Raw genomic sequence first — 24,062 nt, 5'->3', positions numbered from 1 at the left:
TTTTACTTAATAACATGACATTACGAGTAAAAGCACACGTCTTCGCGAAAGACACGATCTATAATTAGGAATCCAGGCGTCCAAATACACGACACGAGCAACGTTACAGCTTGTAGAACAGTGAAAATAATGAATTAAGTAGGTAGGTAACTAATTAACCCAGCTATGTGCACCTGGCTTATTGAACAACAACTCGACTTCAAACGAAAATAATAAAATGCAGTTTTAGTATCCGTCTCACTGAATTTACGACATAATCAAAATGAATGAAGTAGATGAAGCATAAATTCAAATGCATCGGTAATTAAACACCAAAATACGTACATACTTACACATACCTAATCACGGCTATTTCCCGGAGGGGTAGGCAGAGACAACGGATTTCCACTTGCTATGATCCTGACATACCTCTTTCGCTTCCTCCACTTTCATAACAATTTTCATACACGCTCGCCGGCTTAGGGTGCTCTTGACCTAGACTTTCTTCAGGATTTCCCTGATTTGATCAGAGAAAGTCCACCGAGGTCAACACCTTCCAAGTTCCAAGCACCACCAAAGACCAAAATACCATTAAAAATTAAAAAAAAGAAAATCCCTCAATTGCCTTTAGTCTGCAGCGGTATCATGGTCGCATATTTATCACCTGTCATGCCATGCATCACTTTCGCACTTACTTGTTAGAACGTGACCATATTAGCCCTACTTGCTTGCCATATCTATCACCCAAAAACAAAAGCATTAAAAAAATTAGGTATCTTCTCGGTAAGTAACAATAAAGTAACATAAAAAAGAAAGGGAAGATAAGGCAATAAGATCACGTAGGTACACATATTTTTGGCGACCTTGACTAGTAATAGGATAGGAATATATTATTATTATTTATTTTGCCTCCGGTGATAGCGACCCTTGGCCGAACAATAAATTATTGCATGTATCATAAAATCGCGCACGATATTAAAATTATGCACTGGCCCGAAACAAGTAATAATGTATAATGTCTATAAAAATGTGGCAATACAAAAATACTTGTCTCTGTATTTATGTATGTTATTTTATATTTTGCAACATATTCTAGTGACAGAAATGCTTGGCCAGTTAAACTACCATCTATACAGAAAAATACTGTTTGAAAATAAACGGATTTAAAAATGCAAAAAGGCAAAGTAAAAACTTACGCGTACTGGCATTGGCACATTGACGGGCGCCATTTTTCACGTGCAACGAGAGGCGTCAAGGTCGCGGGTGACGTCACGGCGGCGCACAATGACCTCTCAAAACGGCCGATGCTGCGTTCGACTGATTTTTGGGGTTCGATTGTTTCAGCTCATGCGGCAAACGCTGCAAACAGAACCTTTTTAAAGGGTGTAGCAGGATAGCCTAGGAAAAACTGCCCCCAGCGATTTTGGGCCGAAACTGTAATCAAACGATGCCTTTTGGGGAGGTTATACTCTGCACAAAGTTTCATCCCTCTGTTACCTCCTGGGGGTGAAAAACACCCGATTAACCCCAAAACTGTTTTAATTATTTTTTCCTAAACTATGAAAGTGACGAATTTAAAATTTTGTACAAATATTAATAAGACTAAAAGCTATGTGCAAAAAAAATATTAACCCCCTAACCATTTAAATTCTTGTAAAAAAAACAAAAATAAAAAAAGAATCACCCTGTATATCAAGTTTGGCTCATGGTACCACACCATTTTTTTTTTCAAAAATGAACCAGTTTATATTCTACATGATACAAAAGTTTCATGGACCTACTCCAGAAGGAACATTGCGAAATTAATATGTATTGGCTCTTTGGTGCGTACTATTCATTGAACTCCCACTAAGAGCCTTGCATTATTAATAAACAATGGCTTGCGATCGGACCGCTGGCGCTGCTCGTGCCCGATTTGAAAAAGGTGGGGATAAAGAAGTATGAATCAAACTCATTTGTATTTATAAAAACATTTTTAGGGTTCCGTAGTCAACTAGGAACCCTTATAGTTTCGCCATGTCCGCCTGCCTGTCTGTCTGTCTGTCTGTCCGAGGCTTTGCTCCGTGATCGTTAGTGCTAGAATGCTGAAATTTGGCATGGATATATAAACCAATAAAGCCGACAAAGTCGTACAATAAAATCTAAAAATTTAATTTTTTTGAGGGTACCTCCCCTACACGTAAAGTGGGGGTGAATTTTTGTTTTTTGCTTCAATCCTACAGTGTGGGGTATCGTTGGAAAGGTATTTCAAAACTAATAGGGGTCTTCAACAAACATTTTTTGATTAAAAGAAAATATTCGGAGATAATCGCTCCGAAAGAAAAAAAAATGTGTCCCCCCCCTCTAACTTTTGAACCATAGGTCCAAAAAAAATTAAAAAAATCGTGGAAGTAGAGCTTAAGAAAGACATTAAATGAAAACTATAGCGGACATGATCAGTTTAGCTGTTTTTGAGTTATCGCAAAAAGTTTCCCCTTCATAGTAAAAAGACATACTTTAATTAGGTACTGATTATGCAAATTTGCCTATTTGTTTAACTCACGTGAAAGGTACCGTTTCATCCCTTGGTTAACAATTTACTATACTTTAAGCTCCAGTTTAGCTTATTGTGACGGAAGAGTAACTACGGAACCCTACACTGAGCGTGGCCCGACATGCTCTTGGCCGGTTTTTTTAAATTATTTTGTTTTCGGGTCCGAGACGTTGCGTATTAAGCATGATACGAGTATAATGATTAGTAGCTACGAAATAGTACGTTTATTTTAATTTCGCAATGTTCCTTCTGGAGTAGGTCCATGAAACTTTTATATAATATAGAATATAAATTGGTACATTTTTGAAAAAAAAAAATGGTGTGTGTACCATGAGCCAAACTTGAGATCCATGTACAAATGAGTTTGATTCATACTTCTTTATCCCCACCTTTTTCAAATCGGGCACGAGCAGCGGTCCGATCGCAAGCCATTGTTTATTAATAATGCAAGGCTCTTAGTGGGAGTTCAATGAATAGTACGCACCAAAGAGCCAATACATATTAATTTCGCAATGTTCCTTCTGGAGTAGGTCCATGAAACTTTTGTATCATGTAGAATATAAACTGGTTCATTTTTGAAAAAAAAAATGGTGTGGTACCATGAGCCAAACTTGATATACAGGGTGATTCTTTTTTTATTTTTGTTTTTTTTACAAGAATTTAAATGGTTAGGGGGTTAATATTTTTTTTGCACATAGCTTTTAGTCTTATTAATATTTGTACAAAATTTTAAATTCGTCACTTTCATAGTTTAGGAAAAAATAATTAAAACAGTTTTGGGGTTAATCGGGTGTTTTTCACCCCCAGGAGGTAACAGAGGGATGAAACTTTGTGCAGAGTATAACCTCCCCAAAAGGCATCGTTTGATTACAGTTTGGGCCCAAAATCGCTGGGGGCAGTTTTTCCTAGGCTATCCTGCTACACCCTTTATTATTATTTATACTTTTTTGGGGTCCACTTATGAAATACCGATGTGGAGTTTAGTAGAAGTAGTGAGTTAATTTAACTGGTGTATTGATTTGCTCTAAGTAGGCACTAAGATTTTTGATTCTTTTTACCCGACTGCGTCAGAAGGAGGGCAATGTATTTCAAGTGTATGTATTGTCCACTTCTTTGGTACGCCCTACTACCCAAACGGCAGGACCGTGGACAGTTTCGACTTACCAATGAAGTGCTGTTGAATTTGTCAGGATTGCGGTAGTGACATAGGCTATATAAATTTGGAAAATGGCGCCCGCATAGGAAATAAAACCGGCCAAGAGCATGTCGGGCCACGCTCAGTGTAGGGTTCCGTAGTTACTCTTCCGTCACAATAAGCTAAACTGGAGCTTAAAGTATAGTAAATTGTTAACCAAGGGATGAAACGGTACCTTTCACCCGAGTTTAACAAATAGGCAAATTTGCATAATCAGTACCTAATTAAAGTAAGTGTTTTTACTATGAAGGGAAAACTTTTTGCGATAACTCAAAAACAGCTAACCTGATCATGTCTGCTATAGTTTTCATTTAATGTCTTTCTTAAGCTCTACTTCCACGATTTTTTTCATAATTTTTGGACCTATGGTTCAAAAGTTAGAGGGGGGGGGACACATTTTTTTTTTCTTTCGGAGTGATTATCTCCGAATATATTCACTTAATCAAAAAATGTTTCTTGAAAGCCCTATTAGTTTTGAAAAACCTTTCCAACGATACCCCACACTCTAAGGTTGAAGCGAAAAAAAAATTTCACCCCCACTTTACGTGTAGGGGAGGTACCCTAAAAAAATTAAATTTTTAGATTTTATTGCACGACTTTGTCGGCTTTATTGATTTATATATCCATGCCAAATTTCAGCTTTCTAACACTAACGACCACGGAGCAAAGCCTCGGACAGACAGACAGACAGACAGACAGACGGACATGGCGAAACTATAAGGGTTCCTAGTTGACTACGGAACCCTAACTAGTTGACTACGGAACCCTAAAAAGGGATGTTTGTTTTTTCCTTACCATAGCAATATGCGTATTTAATGAAAGCTAGTGATAGAACTATTTAAAAAATATATGTAGCAGACGGATTTATTTGTATTTATAATTAATTTGAAGCCCAACCAGAAATTTATGATCATTGTCTTGTTATTCTCATGTATAGTGACAGTTCAATTTAGTATAAAAATTTAGTTCCAATAAAAAATCCACAATATGGCGCGTGATCATATTTTATATTACTCAGGCTTTACTTGGTATCAATGATTTTAAAAGAAACTACGTAATAACTGCGCTTTTATAAGTTAATAACCTAGCTATAAAGGCTGTCCTTATATGTATTTAGCAAAAACGTTCAGGCTTATATTAATAATAATTGGGCTACTTTCCTAAATATTGACAATACATCTGGCGTATATTCATATAACGATTTTTTTTCATTGGAGTAGATAGTACCCTACTACTACTACTACTAGATAGTACCTACTATCCTTACTCGACCTTAATAGAATATCTTCAAAAAGCACCGCCTTTAACTTGATTAATTATTATTATTTCAATATACTTAATATAATATACGTAAAGAAACATTTCATAAGAGGGTTGAATTCGGAACAAACCGAAAAATGAACAGCGATGGCGAACGATTTGTCGTGGTTTCAATGCCACTTGTTAATCATAGGTAGGTATGTTTACTATGTTTGACTACTGGCTGAAGGATAAGCTATCCCGAGAGCCAATTTATTAATTTCGATCGCTCGATTTCGTGTTTTCCTTTCAATACTATCTCCACTACTAGGCATATAGATTCTACTAATAGAATTGAAAACGAGTGGTCAATAAATACCATTAGATTCCCAATTTCTACCGCTCGTATTTCACAAATAGCATTTCGCTGTTTTCCACAATTTTCGGGTGACATTATTGAGCGCTCGAAATTCAAGAATTGGCCCCAAGTACCCATAACATGAGTCACTGACAGTGTCAAAACCGACATATACGCTATCGAGAACGTCATTTACTTTCTATACATCTCGCTCGCACTTATATGCGAGTACGACTGAGATGCATAGAAAGTAAGTTACGTTCTCGATAGCGTTTATGTCTGAGCCGAACCACAGGTCTAAAGTGCAAGCGTGAAAAAAGTGAGGCAGTTGTTGTTTCTGATGTTATATCAAATTAAAAATTTAAAAAAAAACCCTTGGTAATGTTACCAAATATGTATATACATTTCCTGATTTGAAGTCTACCGATTATATACCTAAGTTGTGAATTTTATGAATAATAGTTATTTGTACAAAAACAAAGAAATAAACAAACAAAGTAAACCTAAGTTGCTTATCGACAAAAATCGCAAATCTGAATCTCGTTAATAATTTTACTTTGCTTACTTACTGATGGTCTCTTCTGTTTGTAAACCATGTACGGTATGTAAATTACAACTCAACGTTTTTTTTTCTGTTTGCTTTATTGTAGTTAGTTGGTCTAGCCGGTACAGCTAGGCTGTATGCTAATATTTGAGTACCAAAAATTCCAAATTTACGTACACCAAATATAAGTAGCGTGATTGCCTTTTTTTGCAATCGTGTTATATGTAATCAAACAGAACGTAAATAATAAGCTAAGACTGAAGCTACAAGCTTGGTGCAGGTTCGTAAACTTACCTATTCCAATGTATTTGGAGAAGTGACTATTTCATTGAGGATAGAACTAGAGTCGGCATCTCGAACAAAATGTTTCTGTACCTCAATGAACCCGCACTTCATTGCGTTTAGAACGTCTCCGACTACTGGCGAGGTGCCACGTATGTAACAAAAATTTAAAAAAAAATATTAAAAATGAAAAATGCCTTTGTGCGTTATGAAAATGTATTCTAATAATATGAAGAAACATAATAAAAGCAATATACTTAATGACAATTCACTGCGAAAAAACTCTTATGCTCATTATAATTATTTTGGAACGTCACTTTAAACACTCGCGGTGGTAGGTACGCCATTTTCTTTGGCGCAAAGATTATATTTCGCAGATGTAACATGTAGGTACTAATGATTATACTTACCTTAAAGTTTGCAGAATATATACAGTCATGATATATTACTCTTTATCTCGTAATTTTTTTTCTTTTATTTAAAGAGTATATTATGCTATAAGCGCGATGTGACCAAAATTGCTCCGAGTAAGAGAGTCAAATAGAAAGAGTTTTATGACTATTTTTATACATTTTAATGCTGTCAGCGTCACATATGTAAAAAAAAATCAATACACCTGTAAGGAAATTCGTACATTTTATCTAGATTCTTTACAGTGCGTATTTAGGCAGAAAATGAACAGTTGTCATAACAGTTTCGCCTCTGGCTAAGTACGCTTATTCTTTAGCTGAGTGACAGACGTCAAACGCCGAAAATGGCGGACACAATTTGTTCTCGGTAGCCTGTCTAGTACATCCATGTCAGTGGACTATGTAGATGCAAACAATAAGGCAATAAGTATTCCTTTACTAATTTATAGTACCTACTGTTAAGTAAGGACTTTGCAATGATATGATGACGTGCCTATGAATATATTTTTTGTTTGGCTATGTTAATAATTAGTTACTTATTTTACGTACTTAAATGATCAGAGTTAGACCAACATAAGTCTGCAACGATTTTGATAGCACACGCAGTGCAAGTGTTATATATACGTCATGATTTCATAGAAGTTTGACGTTTAAAATAACACTTGCACTGCGTGTGCTAATAATCGTTGCAGACTTGTCCTGACTCTATTTACTTACAACATCTATCTTAAACAATTTGATGTTCCTTTCTAGTTATTCGATTTCGAACCGTGATTATTAGTGTAGAGATGCGTTTTTGTTTTAAGTATAATGGCAAATATGTTGCCAATATGGACTTAAGGGTTAAACTGACATCTATTTTTACTCTTGTTTACACTTTAAATAAAAACGTGGACATTTATAAATTAACACCAAATTATTTAGTAATTTTATACAATTTGGCACTTGTGGGCTGCGTAGGCGCTCGTCTGTCATTCTCGTCTGTCACGTGTCATGTGGACGGATTCGTTTAATGGGAACGTTCGGGATAATGCAACGCCAAAAATGTCAAATAAATACGAGAACTATTTCAACACGCGCCTTGGTTTTGACATTGATAACCAACATTTTACAAAGAATGTCAGTTGTAGCTGTCGCAAATTAAATTTATCTGGACATAGACATCATTATATAATATGACATAACAGTGTTTATCAAAATCACTCGGTTTATTTATGTAAAATAACCAATCTATTTTACAGTCATCAAATACTCACACAAAGATGATATAAGGTGAAGATAAGACTATACAAGTATCAGTGTGTCTCTCACCATGGGGCTTTACATGCAGGGTTCGATTCTACTCGGTAAATAAAACTACTTTTACTATGGGATCAAAGCCAAAATCGCGAAATAAAATGGCTTTTCCATACAAAACTTCGACATCTAATCAGCCAAAATGTATGGAAAAGCCCATATTTTTCGTGATTCCTGATTAGGGGTTGGTCCTATAATAAAAGTAGCTCGGTTTAGCGAGTAGAATCGAGCCCTGCATTTAATTGAAAGCCCCATGATGGGAGACATCCTGTATTCAAAATGGCTTCCACGAAAAAAAAAAATATTTATTCATTTGGTACTAAATTTTTAATATTAAAATGTCTGTCCCATAAGAATAACATCGCCCTCCTGAAAATGGTCATATATTTCTGGTCGGACTTTAATAACCTAAGACACTGGCAAACGATGCCATTAAGTATTTTCAAACAAAATTATATCCTTTTTGTAAACTACCTGTACATGTCTAAATTTGAATTTAAACTAAAAATGTATAAACATCCACCCCTAGTCCCCGTCCCGGGCTGCTCCCAACGCATGGAGCCCGTCACACTCGCTACGTTGCCGCGTCGGATTGCAATGGACAGCCTTTGCATTAGGCAATTGAACTCACTTCAAACGTTTCACACATAAATCATTGTAACTTAATTTATCATTCTTGACCATACTTGGTTGTCATGTTTTTATATAGGTATGTACCATTAATGCACCTACCTACCGATGGCTAAATATATTATATAAAACAGTTATTTGAATGAAGTTTAGTTTAAGGTTTTGTGTCCTTTTCACTGTATTGTAGAAATGTCATATGAAACTGATATTCATAAGTAGGTAATAATAATTCTACCTCGTAACATTGCCGGAAATGTCTTCTTAAAACATCATGCTTCACAGAAGTCTTCTGGGGGAGCAATATGCATTTGCAATATTGGCAATCTAAGCCCTCGAGAATGCAATATTCAACCGGTAGTAGACGTATTATGATTGTGCTTGACTTGATGGTATAACATGATAAAGCGCTCTCCTCTAAGGGCCACCCCACACTAGCGTCTCCCGAGCGTCAGCAGCTAGTCAACTCCAAAGAGCATATAATCACTCCGTGTCAACTCTATGGTTGTTGCTCTACGCAATGTTGGCGCAGCTGCGCAGCCACGCCCTTTTCCATAGCGGTGATTCGACGCCGACGCTCAAAAGACGCTAGAAAAACGGTGTCAGAAATTTATTTGTATACTTTATACATGTTATGCGCAATATAAGTGAGAGTATGGTGCCGTGTATGACATGATTTTATAAAAAAGCATAACTTTTTTGTTCACTAGGACGTTTCTTCTTCAGTTTTTTTTGTCAAACCTGTCAAGTTTGAACTCTTCAGAATTCTCTAAATAACGAAGGAAAACAATATTTTTCAATAATCAACAAAAATATAATCAAATAAAATAGTTTATAAATTAATAGTAATATTATTAGCAATATGGATAAAATTATATAGATACTATGTCATATTTGTTTCCTTAGGGGGCAACTACACAAAAGATCCCTATGGGTCGAAGTGTATCCGCAAGGGCCCCCGGAAATTAGAAGATAAGATAAGATGTCATATTTGTCATAGACAGTTGTTTAATGCCATAGTCACGTCAGTCGGAGGTGGGCAGTTAATCTGCGCGAACCGCGGCGAATATTGATGCGCGATTAATCATACCTTACTCTTGCGCATATGCCGACTTTTTACTCACTGTGTTAGAGTCCTATGACTTTTGTTCACAGAAAAAATTTTTTTTTTTTTTCTTAGAGATTATCCGTTTTTCTTAATTATACCGAATAACACGTAACTGCTTTATTATTTAGATAAATTCTAAAATTAAAGTGGGCTTAAATTTGAAGTCATAATAATATTGATTTCTTTAAAGTGGGCCTAAATTTGAAGTCATAATAATATTGATTTCGTACTGGAACACTTTGAATATAAAACTTTATCATATATATTTTCATAAAACGTACTTCCAAGGCCGCAATGTTTGCACATTCTTGAAGTACCTAACAAAATATTGAGAGATTAAAATTTGATTAATATGAAAGTTTCATTTTTTCCTCGCAAATGTGTTGAAACACGTCGTATGAAACGCGTGTGCGTTGGTCATTACACACATCGGCTTTATTATTGCGCGCGCATAATATCGCCTCATGTGTGATGACCAATGTAGCACACTTGTATCACAATGTAATATTATACATAACTATCATTATACGTCCTCTTCTAATACCCATACACAACACAAGCTTGAGCTTGCTGTGGTCAAAGTCGATCTATGTAAAAAAAAACACGTTGACCCGTTTACAGCACTATAGATTGATGACTAATCTGCGCGTCATCCTGGATCACACGAACTATATGTGTGCAAAACACGAAAGTTTAAAGGAAACGGAACCCTAGTTGAAGGCGGTCATAGGAAACATGTTTTGACGATCGATTTCACGCCATAGCGCACGCGACATCAATGTAATATTTATTTAAACAGCCTCATGTCATTGTACTCATCATCGTCGATGATTTATGATTATTTTCCATCATTCGTTCATGGTGGGTTGTGAAGAAACGTTTATGGTATGCCATAAATACTGCTATAGCTATACAGAATAGAACACAATTAAATCTTAGGACAATAATTATTTATGTATTAAATATATATTAAAACACAAATATATAATTAGCGTTAGTCATAACTCAGTTTTTGTGTTAATCTTATTTTGCAGAGTTTATTGTTTTTCGCCATGCCAGCTCGTAATGGCTCTCATTGTGCTTCAAAATCTGATAAAAAAGAAGTATTTTATCTATACGCGCGCAACGCTCAAGATTCCACTTTACGAACCACTCGCTATGCTCTTGGTTAAATTTTTGAATCTTAGGCTTGCTCGAATATCGATATTAGCACGAGTTAAACAACAACTTTGCCCCTTGTAAAACAAATATATTTTTTTACAATTTATTAGTAAACAGTACTTAAACATTATGTATACATAATATACCATATTAGAACTTCTGAAATAAAAGTCACATAACAATTAAATATGGCAATAATTATATTATATATATTATTTTTCATATTTCTGTTTTTTTTATTATTAAAAATAAATCTAATTGTTTAATCTTTCATGATCTGTCCAATTTCACTAATTTGATTACCCTACAGAATCGAAATATAAGTTCGATTAGTGATGGTAGCTGTGGATTTACGGCCTCGTTCTAGCCACAACCCGTATCAAATCGATTACTTTGTTTACGATAACAGATTGCCAGCACGACAACGCTAGTTTGGACTTACCGTATGAATAAAATATCGTTTTCACGTCAGCAGCTCGAACAAGGGTAATTTGCTGCTTAAAAACAGTGAGCAAAATCGCATTTCGCTCACTGAGTGAGACAAAATAACATTTAAGTGACCTTTATATTCGAATGTCATTTCAACGTGCGGGGCCTAATACAAGTTCGAAGTATTTGGATTCCGTTGTCTTTGTCCCTTTTACGTCATTAGCACAAGAAAGAGACAAAAAAAGTGCATACGTAATTCAACGGTATGTTGACGGTTTATAATAGACCCCCGAATTAAGTCAGACCGCATCGTTCCAAAACACCCTACGAGTCCTCATTCGTAATAATTAATTAATGAAATAAAAGTTTAAAATTTAATAAAAACATTTACGTATTTTATTATACAATGAAAACAATGAACTTATACAAATTTACGCAATTGTTACGCAGTAAATAATTCTACTTAACTACTTTTAACGATCTCTACTATAGTTGACATATAGTAGTATCCGCAATTCAGACCGTATCTTACAAAGTTTTTTTTCTACAAAAAAAAGTTGTCGATTGAACTGTCAATTGATGTTCGTTAATTCATTATTTTCGTATAATTTTATTGAAATTTCTTTCGTTTTGTTTTATTGCGGTAATTAAAGTTAATTGTTAAAATACCTTAGGAGTGAAATAGTGATGAAGACGGATTACATTTTTTCAGGTTATATTTTTTGATGGCTGACTGACATGAAAAATTTTGTGTACTACACGAGATCAAAGTTATTTACATCTCGTGCGCTTTTGAGTCCCTCACTGAGCTCAAGATTCTAAATTAGATTCTCAATTCGACGGACGGACGGACTCAAAACGAGCAGTCGAAGAAATATCAAACTTTGCTCTCTTGTTGTACAAATAACTATTTCTATTTGGAAAAATCTGTGTTACTGGCCAGTGTTAACCGTGAATTTAAAACATAGTAAAAAAATACTCTGGCAAGCCAGCTTTATTAGTGCAAAAAGGTGGCAAATAAAAAAAGCGGCCAAGTGCGAGTCGGACTCGGGCATGAAGGGTTCCGTACCATTTATGATTATGACGTATTAAAAAAAATCTACTTACTAAATCTTGTTCAACATTTTACCACTTTGGACACACATTTTAGCACCTTGGAGTGTCTCTCGCGCAAACTATTCAGTTTAGAAAAAAAATATATTAGAAACCTCAATATCATTTTTGAAGACCTATCCGTAGATACCCCACACGTATGGGTTTGATGAAAAAAATAATTATTTTATGACTTATTAAAAAAAACTACTTACTAGATCTCGTTCAAACCAATTTTCTGTGGAAGTTTGCATAGTAATGTATATCAAATTTTTTTTTTTAGATTTTTCATTCTGTTATTTTAGAAGTTACAGGGGGGGACACACACTTTTTCACTTTGGAAGTGTCTCTCGCGCAAACTATTCAGTTAAGAAAAAAATGATATTAGAAACCTCAATATCATTTTTGAAGACCTATCTATAGATACCCCACACGTATGTATGGGCTTGATGAAAAAAATTTTTTTGAGTTTCAGTTCTAAGTATGGAGAACCCCCAAAATTTATTGTTTTTTTTTTCTATTTTTGTGTGAACATCTTAATGCGGTTCATAGAATACAGCCACTTACTAAGTTTGAACAGTATAGCTCTTATAGTTTCGGAAAAAAGTGGCTGTGACATAATCGGACAGACAGACGGACATGACGAATCTATAAGGGTTCCGTTTTTTGCCATTTGGCTACGGAACCCTAAAAAGGGGCAAAGATTAGGTCTTTATACCAATTAAGTATTTCGCGCCTTTTTCTACTGACAAAGTTGGCGTGTTAGGGTATATTTTCTTATAATTTAGTCTGGCTGGCCAAACTTGCCAAAGGATAAAAAACTATATGTACCTACTCGTCAACTTTTAATAGGGTTATAAAAACTACTAACCTACAAAAAGATAGCATTATGATTCTCACAGACGGCAACCCTTGGTGCTGGCTTGGTGTTGGTGCTTGGTTGTCGATTCAAAATCAGGAATTAGTCACTAATTCCTGATTTTGAATCGAACTCAACATGTGCAAGAAGCATACTCGTGCATAATTGTAGTACATATAAAATCTGTCAAGCCATTTCCGTCAGTAGAAAAAAGCGTCAAATAAAATATATATATATATATATATATATATTATGGCTATAATTCTCTTATTCTTGGCAGTATGCTCTTAATAAATCCGACTTATTACAATCAATTTTGCTAAGATGGGGGCTAGCGAAAAATTGTAGTTTTTATATTGAATTTTTAAACGTTTTAAGTAAGGGCAAATACCATAAAAAAACACAAGGGAAATAAACTATATTTGCAAGGGAGACTCTAATGAAGGTGACTGGAGGGACTCAAAAGATTAGGTGGTGGTGGTGCATGGCTAGATAGAAAAAAAAAAAACACAAAAACGTGAGTAATATTTTATTTCTTTTCAGTTGTATATCATTACACTTGCTTTGTCTGTAATCTGTAATTTTCTGTACAAAACAGTCTGCCGATTTTTGCGGAGGAGGGGCACGTCAAATGTATGAACTAATATAACTGAATAGAAAAAATATGAATGTCAGGTTTTCGACAAAGGGGTAAGCTCTTAAAGGCGACTCCGGTTGTTAAATCCTCCAAGCCCTGCATAGTGATATAGCCGAGGGACCTGATAAGCATAAAACAGAAGTAAAATGTTTAAAAGTAATTGAGATAAAATAATGTAAAAACCCTCACGATGGCCATATCTCCCGTCGCAAGTTTCACGCGGCGCTCTAATTTCCTGGCTTTATGCCCCCATCACATTCAACAGGTATAGGTACCTATATAAAGTAGTTTGGTAAAGAGTCGCTGTTCTTGTGTTACGTTTGTACTAGCATCATTCATAAGACCTCTTAATTCTTTTATTGTTTGTATTACTATTACTGCCAAGTTTCGCTAGCCAAACTATACGCACACACTGTAAATCGGTACAACTATACGATCCTATTTTGGATATGTAAATGATGCTCGTGTAGCACGTTCCCCGCGCGTGTGTGTACACCTTGAGTCCTTCAGACAGGGCGGCTTTACTAGTAAATGCACGTACTAGATGACCGATAAAGAGGTCGTACACACGTTAATTCCTCAATGTCGCGGGTTAGTGGCATCAACAGTCTAAATCCGATAGACTCCGAATTATAAATAAACTAGCGACTCGTCCCGGCTTCGCACGTGTTACACAAAATCTTAACAAATTACACACCTAAACATTCCTCTCTATTGATAAGTGAAAATGAAAACCGCATGAGAATCCGTTCAGTAGTTTTTGAGTTTATCGCGAACATACATACATACATTTTCAAAATCTAAAAACTAAAATGTAAAAATATTATTTAATGTCATCTACAACAATGAAGATTCTCGATTTATTAGATTCTGATTTTACGTATATTTTAAATAATCACGCGCAAAGGTTGTAAATATTATGTTGGTAAAAGGTTGTAAATATATAAACGAGCAGTCGTGCTACCGAACTAGTGTTGGAGCTTCAACGCACGGCGCCAGTGACTCTTTTTATATGCGCCATCCAATCGTGTAGGTAATTGATCTGTGGACATCAATAACATAAAAACAAGATATATATCACAGTTCGTTCATAATTCACGGGGTTTTGTAATGGTGGTTCTATGGGGGTAACGGCCGACCTTGCGTTGAATTGGACCAAACGTTTTAGTTAATTATGGTCCAAATTACACCGATTGGTCACGCAAACGTAATATTGCTTGTATTATTTAGTTGCCTTGAATGTTGTTCCATATTAAAGTGCCTAATTGGGTCGTTAACTTATGGGAACTATAGTAATGCCAGATTAGGTGTGTGCCATTCATAAAAAGGTAAAGTAATCGATCGCTTTTGTAGCTAAACGTTTTATACTTTGTACACTCGCATCGCATGTATAAGTAGTCAGGGTCAATAGTAGCGTATGAAACAATGCGCCAAAAGTATCTGCTACTGTAAAAAGGCCCAAAAAACACTTTCAAAGTCAAAGTCAATATATTCTTTATTCAAATAGGCCTTTTAAATTGACAATTTTTACAAATATCATCTTAATCTAAATATCAGAGCAATTTATTGAGGCAGTTATTATTGTTCTTAAAAAACACTGAATTATTATAGATAGGTATGTCAAACTTAATAATAAGAATTTCACAAAAGGATCGTCAAAGGTTTGGTTTGGTTGGACAGCTACCCTTGTATATCTTTCCAAATAGAGATACCTCGATAGTTTGCGTTCAGAGGTATCTGCAACCGTTTATTTTTCTATAATAAAAATATGTCTATTCTATTAATTTATATTTACAAATGATAAGGCAACTTTAACAAAATTTGTTTGTTACACAATTTTCCCAGGACGCTAGGTATAATATGAGTAAGTCGTTATGTGACAGCTGTATGACATGACACTTATTGCTGTACATTCATCTGACATTAAATTGTGCCAGAAATAACAATATATTGGGTTGACGTTGAGATCGTTGAGATTCAAGATGGCGAAGACGTCTCGAGAATATTTTTTTGTGTTTTGCTCATTCATCTAGTTTAAAGTGTAATATTGATAGCTTATTATGCAGTGAACTGTCGTAGAAGTGTGCAGCTAATGAAAGACTAATCTGGAAACGCGTTTAACCACTCATCAACACTCGGCAATCCATCGTGGCTTTTAGTAAGGTCCAGCTATCTCTTTACTAAAAGCAACTACCAAACAACGTCATGCTCTACGAGCAGACTTAAAACTTACAACGAAACTTGACATTGGAAAAATCATCATAGATTTGATGGAAGCCATATTTTAAAAGAAGAAGAAGAACAATATATTGATATTTATATAATGTGATTATGTGTGTCGTCATGAAATGTTTGTACACTAAATAAGTTTGAAAAGCTAGAGTTCGGTGGGAGTAGTTTCATTAGGAAAACTTACAGCTAGAGTAGCAAAATAGGTTGCGAAATAGAGACAGTAAGCCAATTACAAGTTTCCACGGGTAGAAACTGCGTAAAGTACATGACGTGCGAAATTACAAAAATTATAATACCTAATGCTTATAATTATGTTTTAGTTAAGAATGTAACCCTCCACACATGCATTAATAAATCATTTAATTACATTAAATTTAAATCTCGGTCACCTTAAGATAACGAGTTTATAAAGAGTCCTGAGGGCCACCGCGAAACACGAAAATCGACATTTCGTTATCAGCCTCTCTATTTCTCTTTCATATTCGAGCGATAGAGAGGCAGATAACAAGATTACGTGTTTCGCGGTAGGCTCTCTGTATCCATTTGTCTGACGAAGGCGTAATATGGATACAATTATAGAATGACATGATTGTGCCGTCGTTAATAAGAAATTAACGCGCTGTGTTAGAAAGTAATGTATGCTATATCTTGTCATTTGTGATAAGTGCGGCCATAATACATGCGTTTACTATGGGGTAGGCAAAAAAGGATGACGTATAATAAAGGGTTTTTTAATCGACACGGGTAGATTAATATTGGCGGCCCGTGGCGGCCATTCTGTTTTGGTGACATCTGTCAAATCTTTTGTTTTTTTATTCAGTTAATAATTGTTTATAAGTACCTACGCAGTAAAATCTGTATTCACCAACATCCGCTCAGAAGTAGGGCGCTACACCAAATAAAAATACAAACAAACCTTTCCTGTCTATTATATTTAGATAAAAAACTAATAACCTCACCTTACACATATGTAATTTAATTTCACGTACGGAAAGGTTTTTTTCCCATTATACAATACTATCATTAAACAAATAATCATTATTAATGCAAGTACTATGCGACATTATGCACGTATGTAAAATATGTGTATGTGTATTACGGGACTCATTCAACAAAATGATATCGCTTAAATTACATTGTTTTTAACCTACGCTACGTAAAGGAAGTTATGTGGGCACTAGGCAACTAAAATTTGACCTAAATGCCCGTCTGTTTTCAACCAGTAACGTTCACTCACAGCGGTCACTGTTAATTCTTTCGCTGACGCCATTAGCTTAGGGAATACCAATATTAGTGTGACCCCTAGATCAGTAATAACTGTGCTTTATCAGAGATCTGCTTATACTGGTTCATGTGAGTATGCCCAGGCGGTACGATGCGTCAGCCCAAATGTCAAAGAGAGCGATAAATGCACAGCGGTCAATGCCAGACGATGTGGTCATCTCTAGTGCCATTAAACTTTATAGAATCTTTTAATATACTTGCACTGTTTGTTTGTTTACTAATGAATAAGAATGGTATCTTGTTTTTGCAGTAAGTGCCTAGGTTCTTTTATACTACGTCGATGGCAAACAAGCATACGGCCCACATGATGGTAAGCAGTCTCCGTAGCCCATATACGCCTGTAACTCCAGAGGAGCTACATGCGCGTTGCCGACCCTTTAAAAACCTGTACACTCCTTTTTTGAAGAACCCCACACTGTAGACCCTCGGGAAAACCTCAGAAGAAAGCTCATTCCACAGCCGGAGCGTCCGCGGGAGGAAATTCCTCTTCAACTGCACAGTACGCGACCATTTAGGTTCTAGGGTGAGAGGATGAACACCCTGCCGACGGCGAGCGGCACGGTGATAGAAAGTGGCCGTTGGCATCATGTCAAACAATTCTTCAGAGCACAGCCCAGTGAATTTCCATGTGGATTTTTCACAATATTGGAAATTTTCCGACGGCGCATCAGAGGATTTTATCCTGAACGTGAAATGGGTACTGCCTGAAAGAACAGAGCACTTGGTTACATTTTATCTCAATTACACTCCAGGAAACTGTACATAATCCGAGACAAGAATCTATCCCTGACATAACATAAATACGGACGTTAACACTCAAAGTAACCTGTTTACAAAGCACAATATACAGTACTAGATAAATGATAAAATAACATTTAATGTCACATGATAACTTACAGCGGTCATTTTCATTCACGATTACATAAGGAATATGAAGATAGTCATTTGATGTCTAAATGAGTCAGAGAATACATTAATATTTCACACTTTATTGAGTGTAAACACATGTAACAAAAGAGTATGAGTGCATGGCTGATATCCCCGTAAAGGCTATGAGTATGAGTACTTGAATGTATTTGAAGTATTTCTCTCTATGATTGCTATTTCTCCTCTTGACAATATTTTATTTCGCTGGAAAGAAAATTAATTCGTAAATAGGACGTTATAGGCTTGGCCTCACCTCAATTGCGATGATTTGTGACGATATATGCGCTGTGGTTACTTGCCAAAGTACTTAAGATGCCAAAGTACAGTCAGCATCAAAAGTAGCGGATGAAACAACGCGCCAAAAGTATCTGGTATTCCGAATTACTTTTCTAAATGTAGGTAAATCTGTAAAATTCTATGGATGTGAATTTAATATGGAAGTAAATATTTTAGAGTAGAAACTTTTGAAGCATTGCTTGATCCGCTACTTTTGATGCTGACTGTACTCAAAGTACGTAAGATAAGTAAGTATACCACGTGTTCGTCCATACAGAAAGACAAAAAGTTTTTTCACGTCAGCAGCTAGAACAAGGGTAATTTGCTGCTTAAAAACAGTGAGCAAAATCGCATTTTGCTCACCGAGTGAGACAAAATAACATTCAAGTGACCTTTGGATTCGAATGTCATTTCAACGTGCGGGGCCTAATACAAGTTCGAAATATTTGGATTCTACTGTCTTTATCCCTTTCACGTCATTAGCAAAAAGAAAGAGACAAAAAAGTGCATACGTAATTCAACGGTATATTGACGGTTTATAATAGACCCCCGAAATAAGTCAGACCGCATCGTTCCAAAACACCCTACGAGTCTTCATTCGTAATAATTAATTAATGAAATAAAAGTTAAAAATTTAATAAAAACACCATATTTTACGTATTTTATTATACAATCAAAACAATTAACTTATACAAATTTACGCAATTGTTACGCAGTAAATAATTCTACTTAACTACTTTTAACGATCTCTACTATAGTTGACAAATAGTAGTATCCGCAATTCGGACCGGATCTTACAGTGTATTTTTTTACAAAAAAAAAGTGATCGATTGAACTGTCAATTGATGTTCGTTTATTCATTATTTTCGTATTATTTTATTGAAATTTCTTTCGTTTTGTTTTATTACGGTAATTAAAGTTAATTGTTAGAATACCTTCAGAAAACATGAGTGAAATAGTGATCCGTCCGTCTGGATTTCATTCATTCATTCATTAATTTTAATTTTTTGAGGTTGTATTTTTTGATGGCTGACTGACGTGAAAAATTTTGTGTACTACACGAGATCAAAGTTATTTACATCTCGTGCGCTTTTAAGTCCCTTACTACGCTCAAGATTCTAAATTATAGAATCTTTCGCTTGCACGGGACTCAAAACAAGCACTCGAAGAAATATCAAACTTTGCTCTCTTGTTGTACAAATAACTATTCCACTTCTAAATATTTTCCATTCTTCATGTTTTTTTTGGTATGTTATTGTCACAATTTTACAACTAGGTTACTAGGTTTTCCTTTATTTTTCCAAATTTGCAATTAGAAATATTTTTTTTTTCACAAAAGCGAAACCCATAAACCTAGAATATATTATGCTGAAGCGATCGACATCAAAATCAAAGTGAATTGTTAAGATTTAGTTAGTGGAAACCGTTTTTTCCCGAAATGGAATTCCATATAAAAATTACCGTTACTTTGTTAGATTCAAAAATCTATTCTTCGCTCTTAAATTCAAAATAATACGTGTGTTTACACATTGATTAATGTTTACTGAGAGTGTATACCCTAACGCAATACGAAAGTAGCGTTAATAATTAGTTAATAATTATCAATGTCTAAGGGCCTCCGCTAGCTGCCGCGGACGCCCGCCGCGTGCGCACGCACGCGGGTGCTATTTGTAGGTGAAATTCGCCGCACGCGTCCGCTTTAGTTAGCGTTGCTCATACTATGTTTCGTTAACCCGCTCGTCCGCTCCGTGCACCCGCGCCAGCTAGCGGAGGCCCTAAGTAACCAGGCCCCAATGTGAAGCTGAAAGCCAGCCACACTTCTCCCGCAGTCATCCTAATCCGTATTGACCTTACTTAAATTGGGTAAGTCTAGTTTAAACGACCTCCGATTCTCGTGTCAAAAAAGTCTCGTGGTAACAAACGGTCACTAGAGGTCGCAATTTATCATCTGATTTACGTATATTGATATAGTCATCGTAACACATGACAGTCAGACAAATTATAGTCCCCTTTCCTACTTAAATGACACATTGTCAAAAAGAGCACGGCAACACAGGTCACTTACAGTGGCGATGAAGTCATAACTGCAGCACCAGCTCTTAGTCCAACCAATGGGGGTTTTTGGTGAAATTGATAACTAATGTGATTTGAGATTATGTTAATATTACAAGCAAAATATTCGTAAGCATTGTCAATTAATATCTCAACCCAGTGCAATTCGAAACGGACTAAAGTCAGGCCTGTGCCACTTGCACAAGTAAACGTCATAATTTTATAGATGTTTGACGTTTAAAATAACACTTGCACTGCCTGGACTGTCAAAACCGCTGCCAACTTATCGTGGTCTGACTCTACTTGTAATGCAGATTACGTTGGTATTTTGGACGTCGCGCTGAGACGTTGAATGTAGCTATTCATCAAAACGCTCCAAAAATTTGAAAATTTCTTATCTGATATGGCAATATAAATCTGAGAAACATCTGTATTAGTACCAGACAGGAATATCAGGACTACGCACCGCTGCTGTGCAATCAGCCAGAAAAGCCGATTCTGGTTGAGCCCATTCAGCGCTAATCACAACACGTTGTCATTTTGCCTCTACTAAACATATCCTGTATATACCGGGAAACCTATATTATCGGCTACAACGTAGTTCTACGACCGTAGCTCAGCGGTGAATGTGTTCACACATATAAGCTTTAAAAAATGCCATTTATTTCTAACACGATCTTGACACGACTGGAGTGCATCTCTCAGGCACCAATAGGTGCTAGCGAGATATCTAATGACACGATTTCTGCATTTTGCGCATATATTTATGGGTCATATTTTTTATAGGACATTGTTATATAATATACAAATACTTATATACATAGAAAACACCCATGACACAGGAACAAATAAATGCCTCCCACAAATAAATGTCCTTACCGTTATTCGAACCTATTGGCTTCATAGGCTACCGACAAGGCCAGCCCGGTCGTCAAAATAAAGGGCCTTATTGATTGGGCTATCAGCTGCAACCGTGACCGATGGGTGCGCGGGCGCAATTGGCGCGGCAGACGGCGCGTCGGATGCTGCAATTGTGCCGACACCCAAACACTATAAACTTTAATAAAATATAATAAGCCGAAATAGCCCTGTGTAGTAGGTATGTACCTGAACAGGAATACTGTAGAATATCAAAATAGATTATTTAGTAAAAAATAATTATTTATAATCATCATAAGACCCCTGAAGTCTGAGGCTCTGAGGGCTGTTACCGACCTAAGCTGTATCTTGTACTGAGGTGTGCCAATAAAGAGTATTCAATCTATTTTTTTTTTTTGTGTTTGGGGCATCAGCCGCTTATGCTGAGACACCGGTTCGATTCCGGGCTCTGCCTCCGGAAAACTTGGTCACTCTTTCCTTAGTATACTATTAAATAATTCAAAATTTAATGGTGAGATTGTGTCGACACCTTAATACTTTTACTATTAATAAACTTATTATATCAGCATTATTAGAAGAAAAAATGTACAGTTTGGTAAAACAAGGGCGCTGTTTCTTCTAGTAAAAATTAGTAGCGGAATTTGTGGCGACACCTCGAACACTAACCTAACCTTTTACTAATTTGTACCCCTAGTGTAAATTTATTCGATAGCAAGACGTGACGTACACGTTTGAGTTAAGTCTCATTTTTTATGGGATTTTGAGTTTCCAAAACATCCCGCTTGGCGCGCTGTTTGCGCCCATACAAAATGAGACTTAACGCAAACGCGTACGTCACGTCACACTATCGAATAAATTTACAATAGGGGTCAAAACCCCTACAGTACAGATACTGTCTAAACAGTAAAGCAATATCAGTATTATTAGGAAAAATAAAATTATCAAAATGTATTATTTAGTAAAGGCTACAATGGCGCTTTTTAAACTTTCTAATTTAAGGTACTTTTATTCAGCTGTAGAGGTGAGATGAACACGCGACAGGTTTCTGAAAAAAAAAATATTCCCCTCCTATATGCGTGTGCCAAACGGCTTAACTGTACAGTCAAGTGTAAAAATATGGGTGTACATATCTTACTCAAAAATATGTCCCATAGCATCTTATTCCAGTGTAATAAGAGCATAGTACCATATTTATGAGACGATTATTTCGATACATATTTTTGCACTGGACTGTACATCGATTTGCGGTTTTTATACATACACCTTCCACTGTCAATTAAGTTAACTCGATGTGTCAAAACTTACGGAAGTTTTACTGCGATATATTACTCAACGTAACGATGAAGCTGCCATAATTATGCTATTTTGCTAATAGGAATATATTAGGATTAATTTGATTAATCAATAGTAGTTTAGTTTTTACTTTACCCTAGTAAGGAACGTAAAACGACACGGAATATTTAGCCATTTGAGAGTAGATGAAAAAATTACAGGGTTAAATGAAGAAGGTTAGCCAGAAAACGTAGAGGGCTTAGTATTTTTCTATTTTGCTGGTTAACGGATAAATGTTTCAAATAAGTACTTACCCGAAAATATAAAAACACATTGTTTACATTTATTTAACTACCTAAATAAATAGACTATTGTTAGCTCGTAGAAACAAATAGAAGCGAGCTAGTTTTTCAGATATCCGATGGAAATTGGCACGCAGCCTTGAGGAGATGCGGGCGCGACCTCGCCGCGGCCGTACGTCACATTATTCCGGTGGATTCGCTATGAAACACTGCAGCTGGACCACAGAATAGATAACAGCGGACCTACTTAGAAAATAAACGCTTGATCAGTATTAAATGTTGTTCCACGACGGATATGGGCCTAATCAGCTACTAGTGATTTGAGCTTTAAGCTACTAAACTAAAAAGCTTAATATTTAAGCTTAAACTAGTTTTGAGAAGATTCTCAATGAGAAATAAATATAGGCTTAGTTTAGAATTAATCGATGTATGAATATTTTAAGTCATTATTTAACCTGTTGAGAAGCCGGTAATACAATGACTCAGTTTTTAATAAAATGAAATGGCAATTAGCATAAGATATTTTTAACACTTTTCAAAACATTAACTTTAGATATTCATTAAAGTACAACATCACTCACCACTGTGCCTTGGCGCTTGCCCAATGGAATTTTTGAAGATATTAGATAGGTATATTAAATGAATATTCGAATTTGTAGGTACGTGTTTTCCTTTAAAACTAGGTATCTACTGTGGAACATTAAGCTAAACATGTGTATACTAGGTGCCCGCGAGGAAACGGAAGCAATTTAACTACGTACCTCTTGAGGTCATAAGAAGGAAAAAATCTTATACAAATTTAAGTCAATTCCGCCAAAAACAATTCGTTTTGTGTGTATTTTTTTAAATTTTTGTATGTTTTTATACATAATAAGTACAATGTTCTTGGAAAATTTATGGATTAATATGAATTGATACATTTTTTTCGTAAATCTAGTATATTCAAAGTGTCCCTTGTCACTTTGATATCTGTCAATAAAGACGTCAAGACTAGGTCCCATAGTGGCGACATCGCCATCAAAAATTATGCACTAAAACACAAGAGAACGTGTTTTTAGGGTTCCGTAGCCAAATGGCAAAAAACGGAAC

The 24,062-nt window shown here is 35.7% G+C and overlaps 1 protein-coding gene and 1 long non-coding RNA gene across 2 annotated transcripts in view; one reads left to right on the top strand and one right to left on the bottom strand.

The window, feature by feature from the left end:
- The window catches only part of LOC133521460 (ecdysone receptor), a 378,815-nt gene that overhangs the window by 78,666 nt on the left and 276,087 nt on the right, over positions 1–24,062 (top strand). The window lies entirely within an intron of this gene.
- On the bottom strand, positions 15,491–21,947 carry LOC133521447 (uncharacterized). Its single transcript, XR_009799903.1, has 2 exons — positions 21,400–21,947; positions 15,491–18,396 (listed from the first exon to the last, which is right to left on the bottom strand). It is a non-coding gene; the product is annotated as an uncharacterized LOC133521447 (long non-coding RNA).

Source organism: Cydia pomonella, chromosome 9 (assembly GCF_033807575.1).
Source record: "Cydia pomonella isolate Wapato2018A chromosome 9, ilCydPomo1, whole genome shotgun sequence".
Lineage (NCBI taxonomy): Eukaryota > Metazoa > Arthropoda > Insecta > Lepidoptera > Tortricidae > Cydia > Cydia pomonella.
Note: the sequence above shows the minus strand (reverse complement) of the source record. Positions and strands in the feature narration are given on the sequence as shown.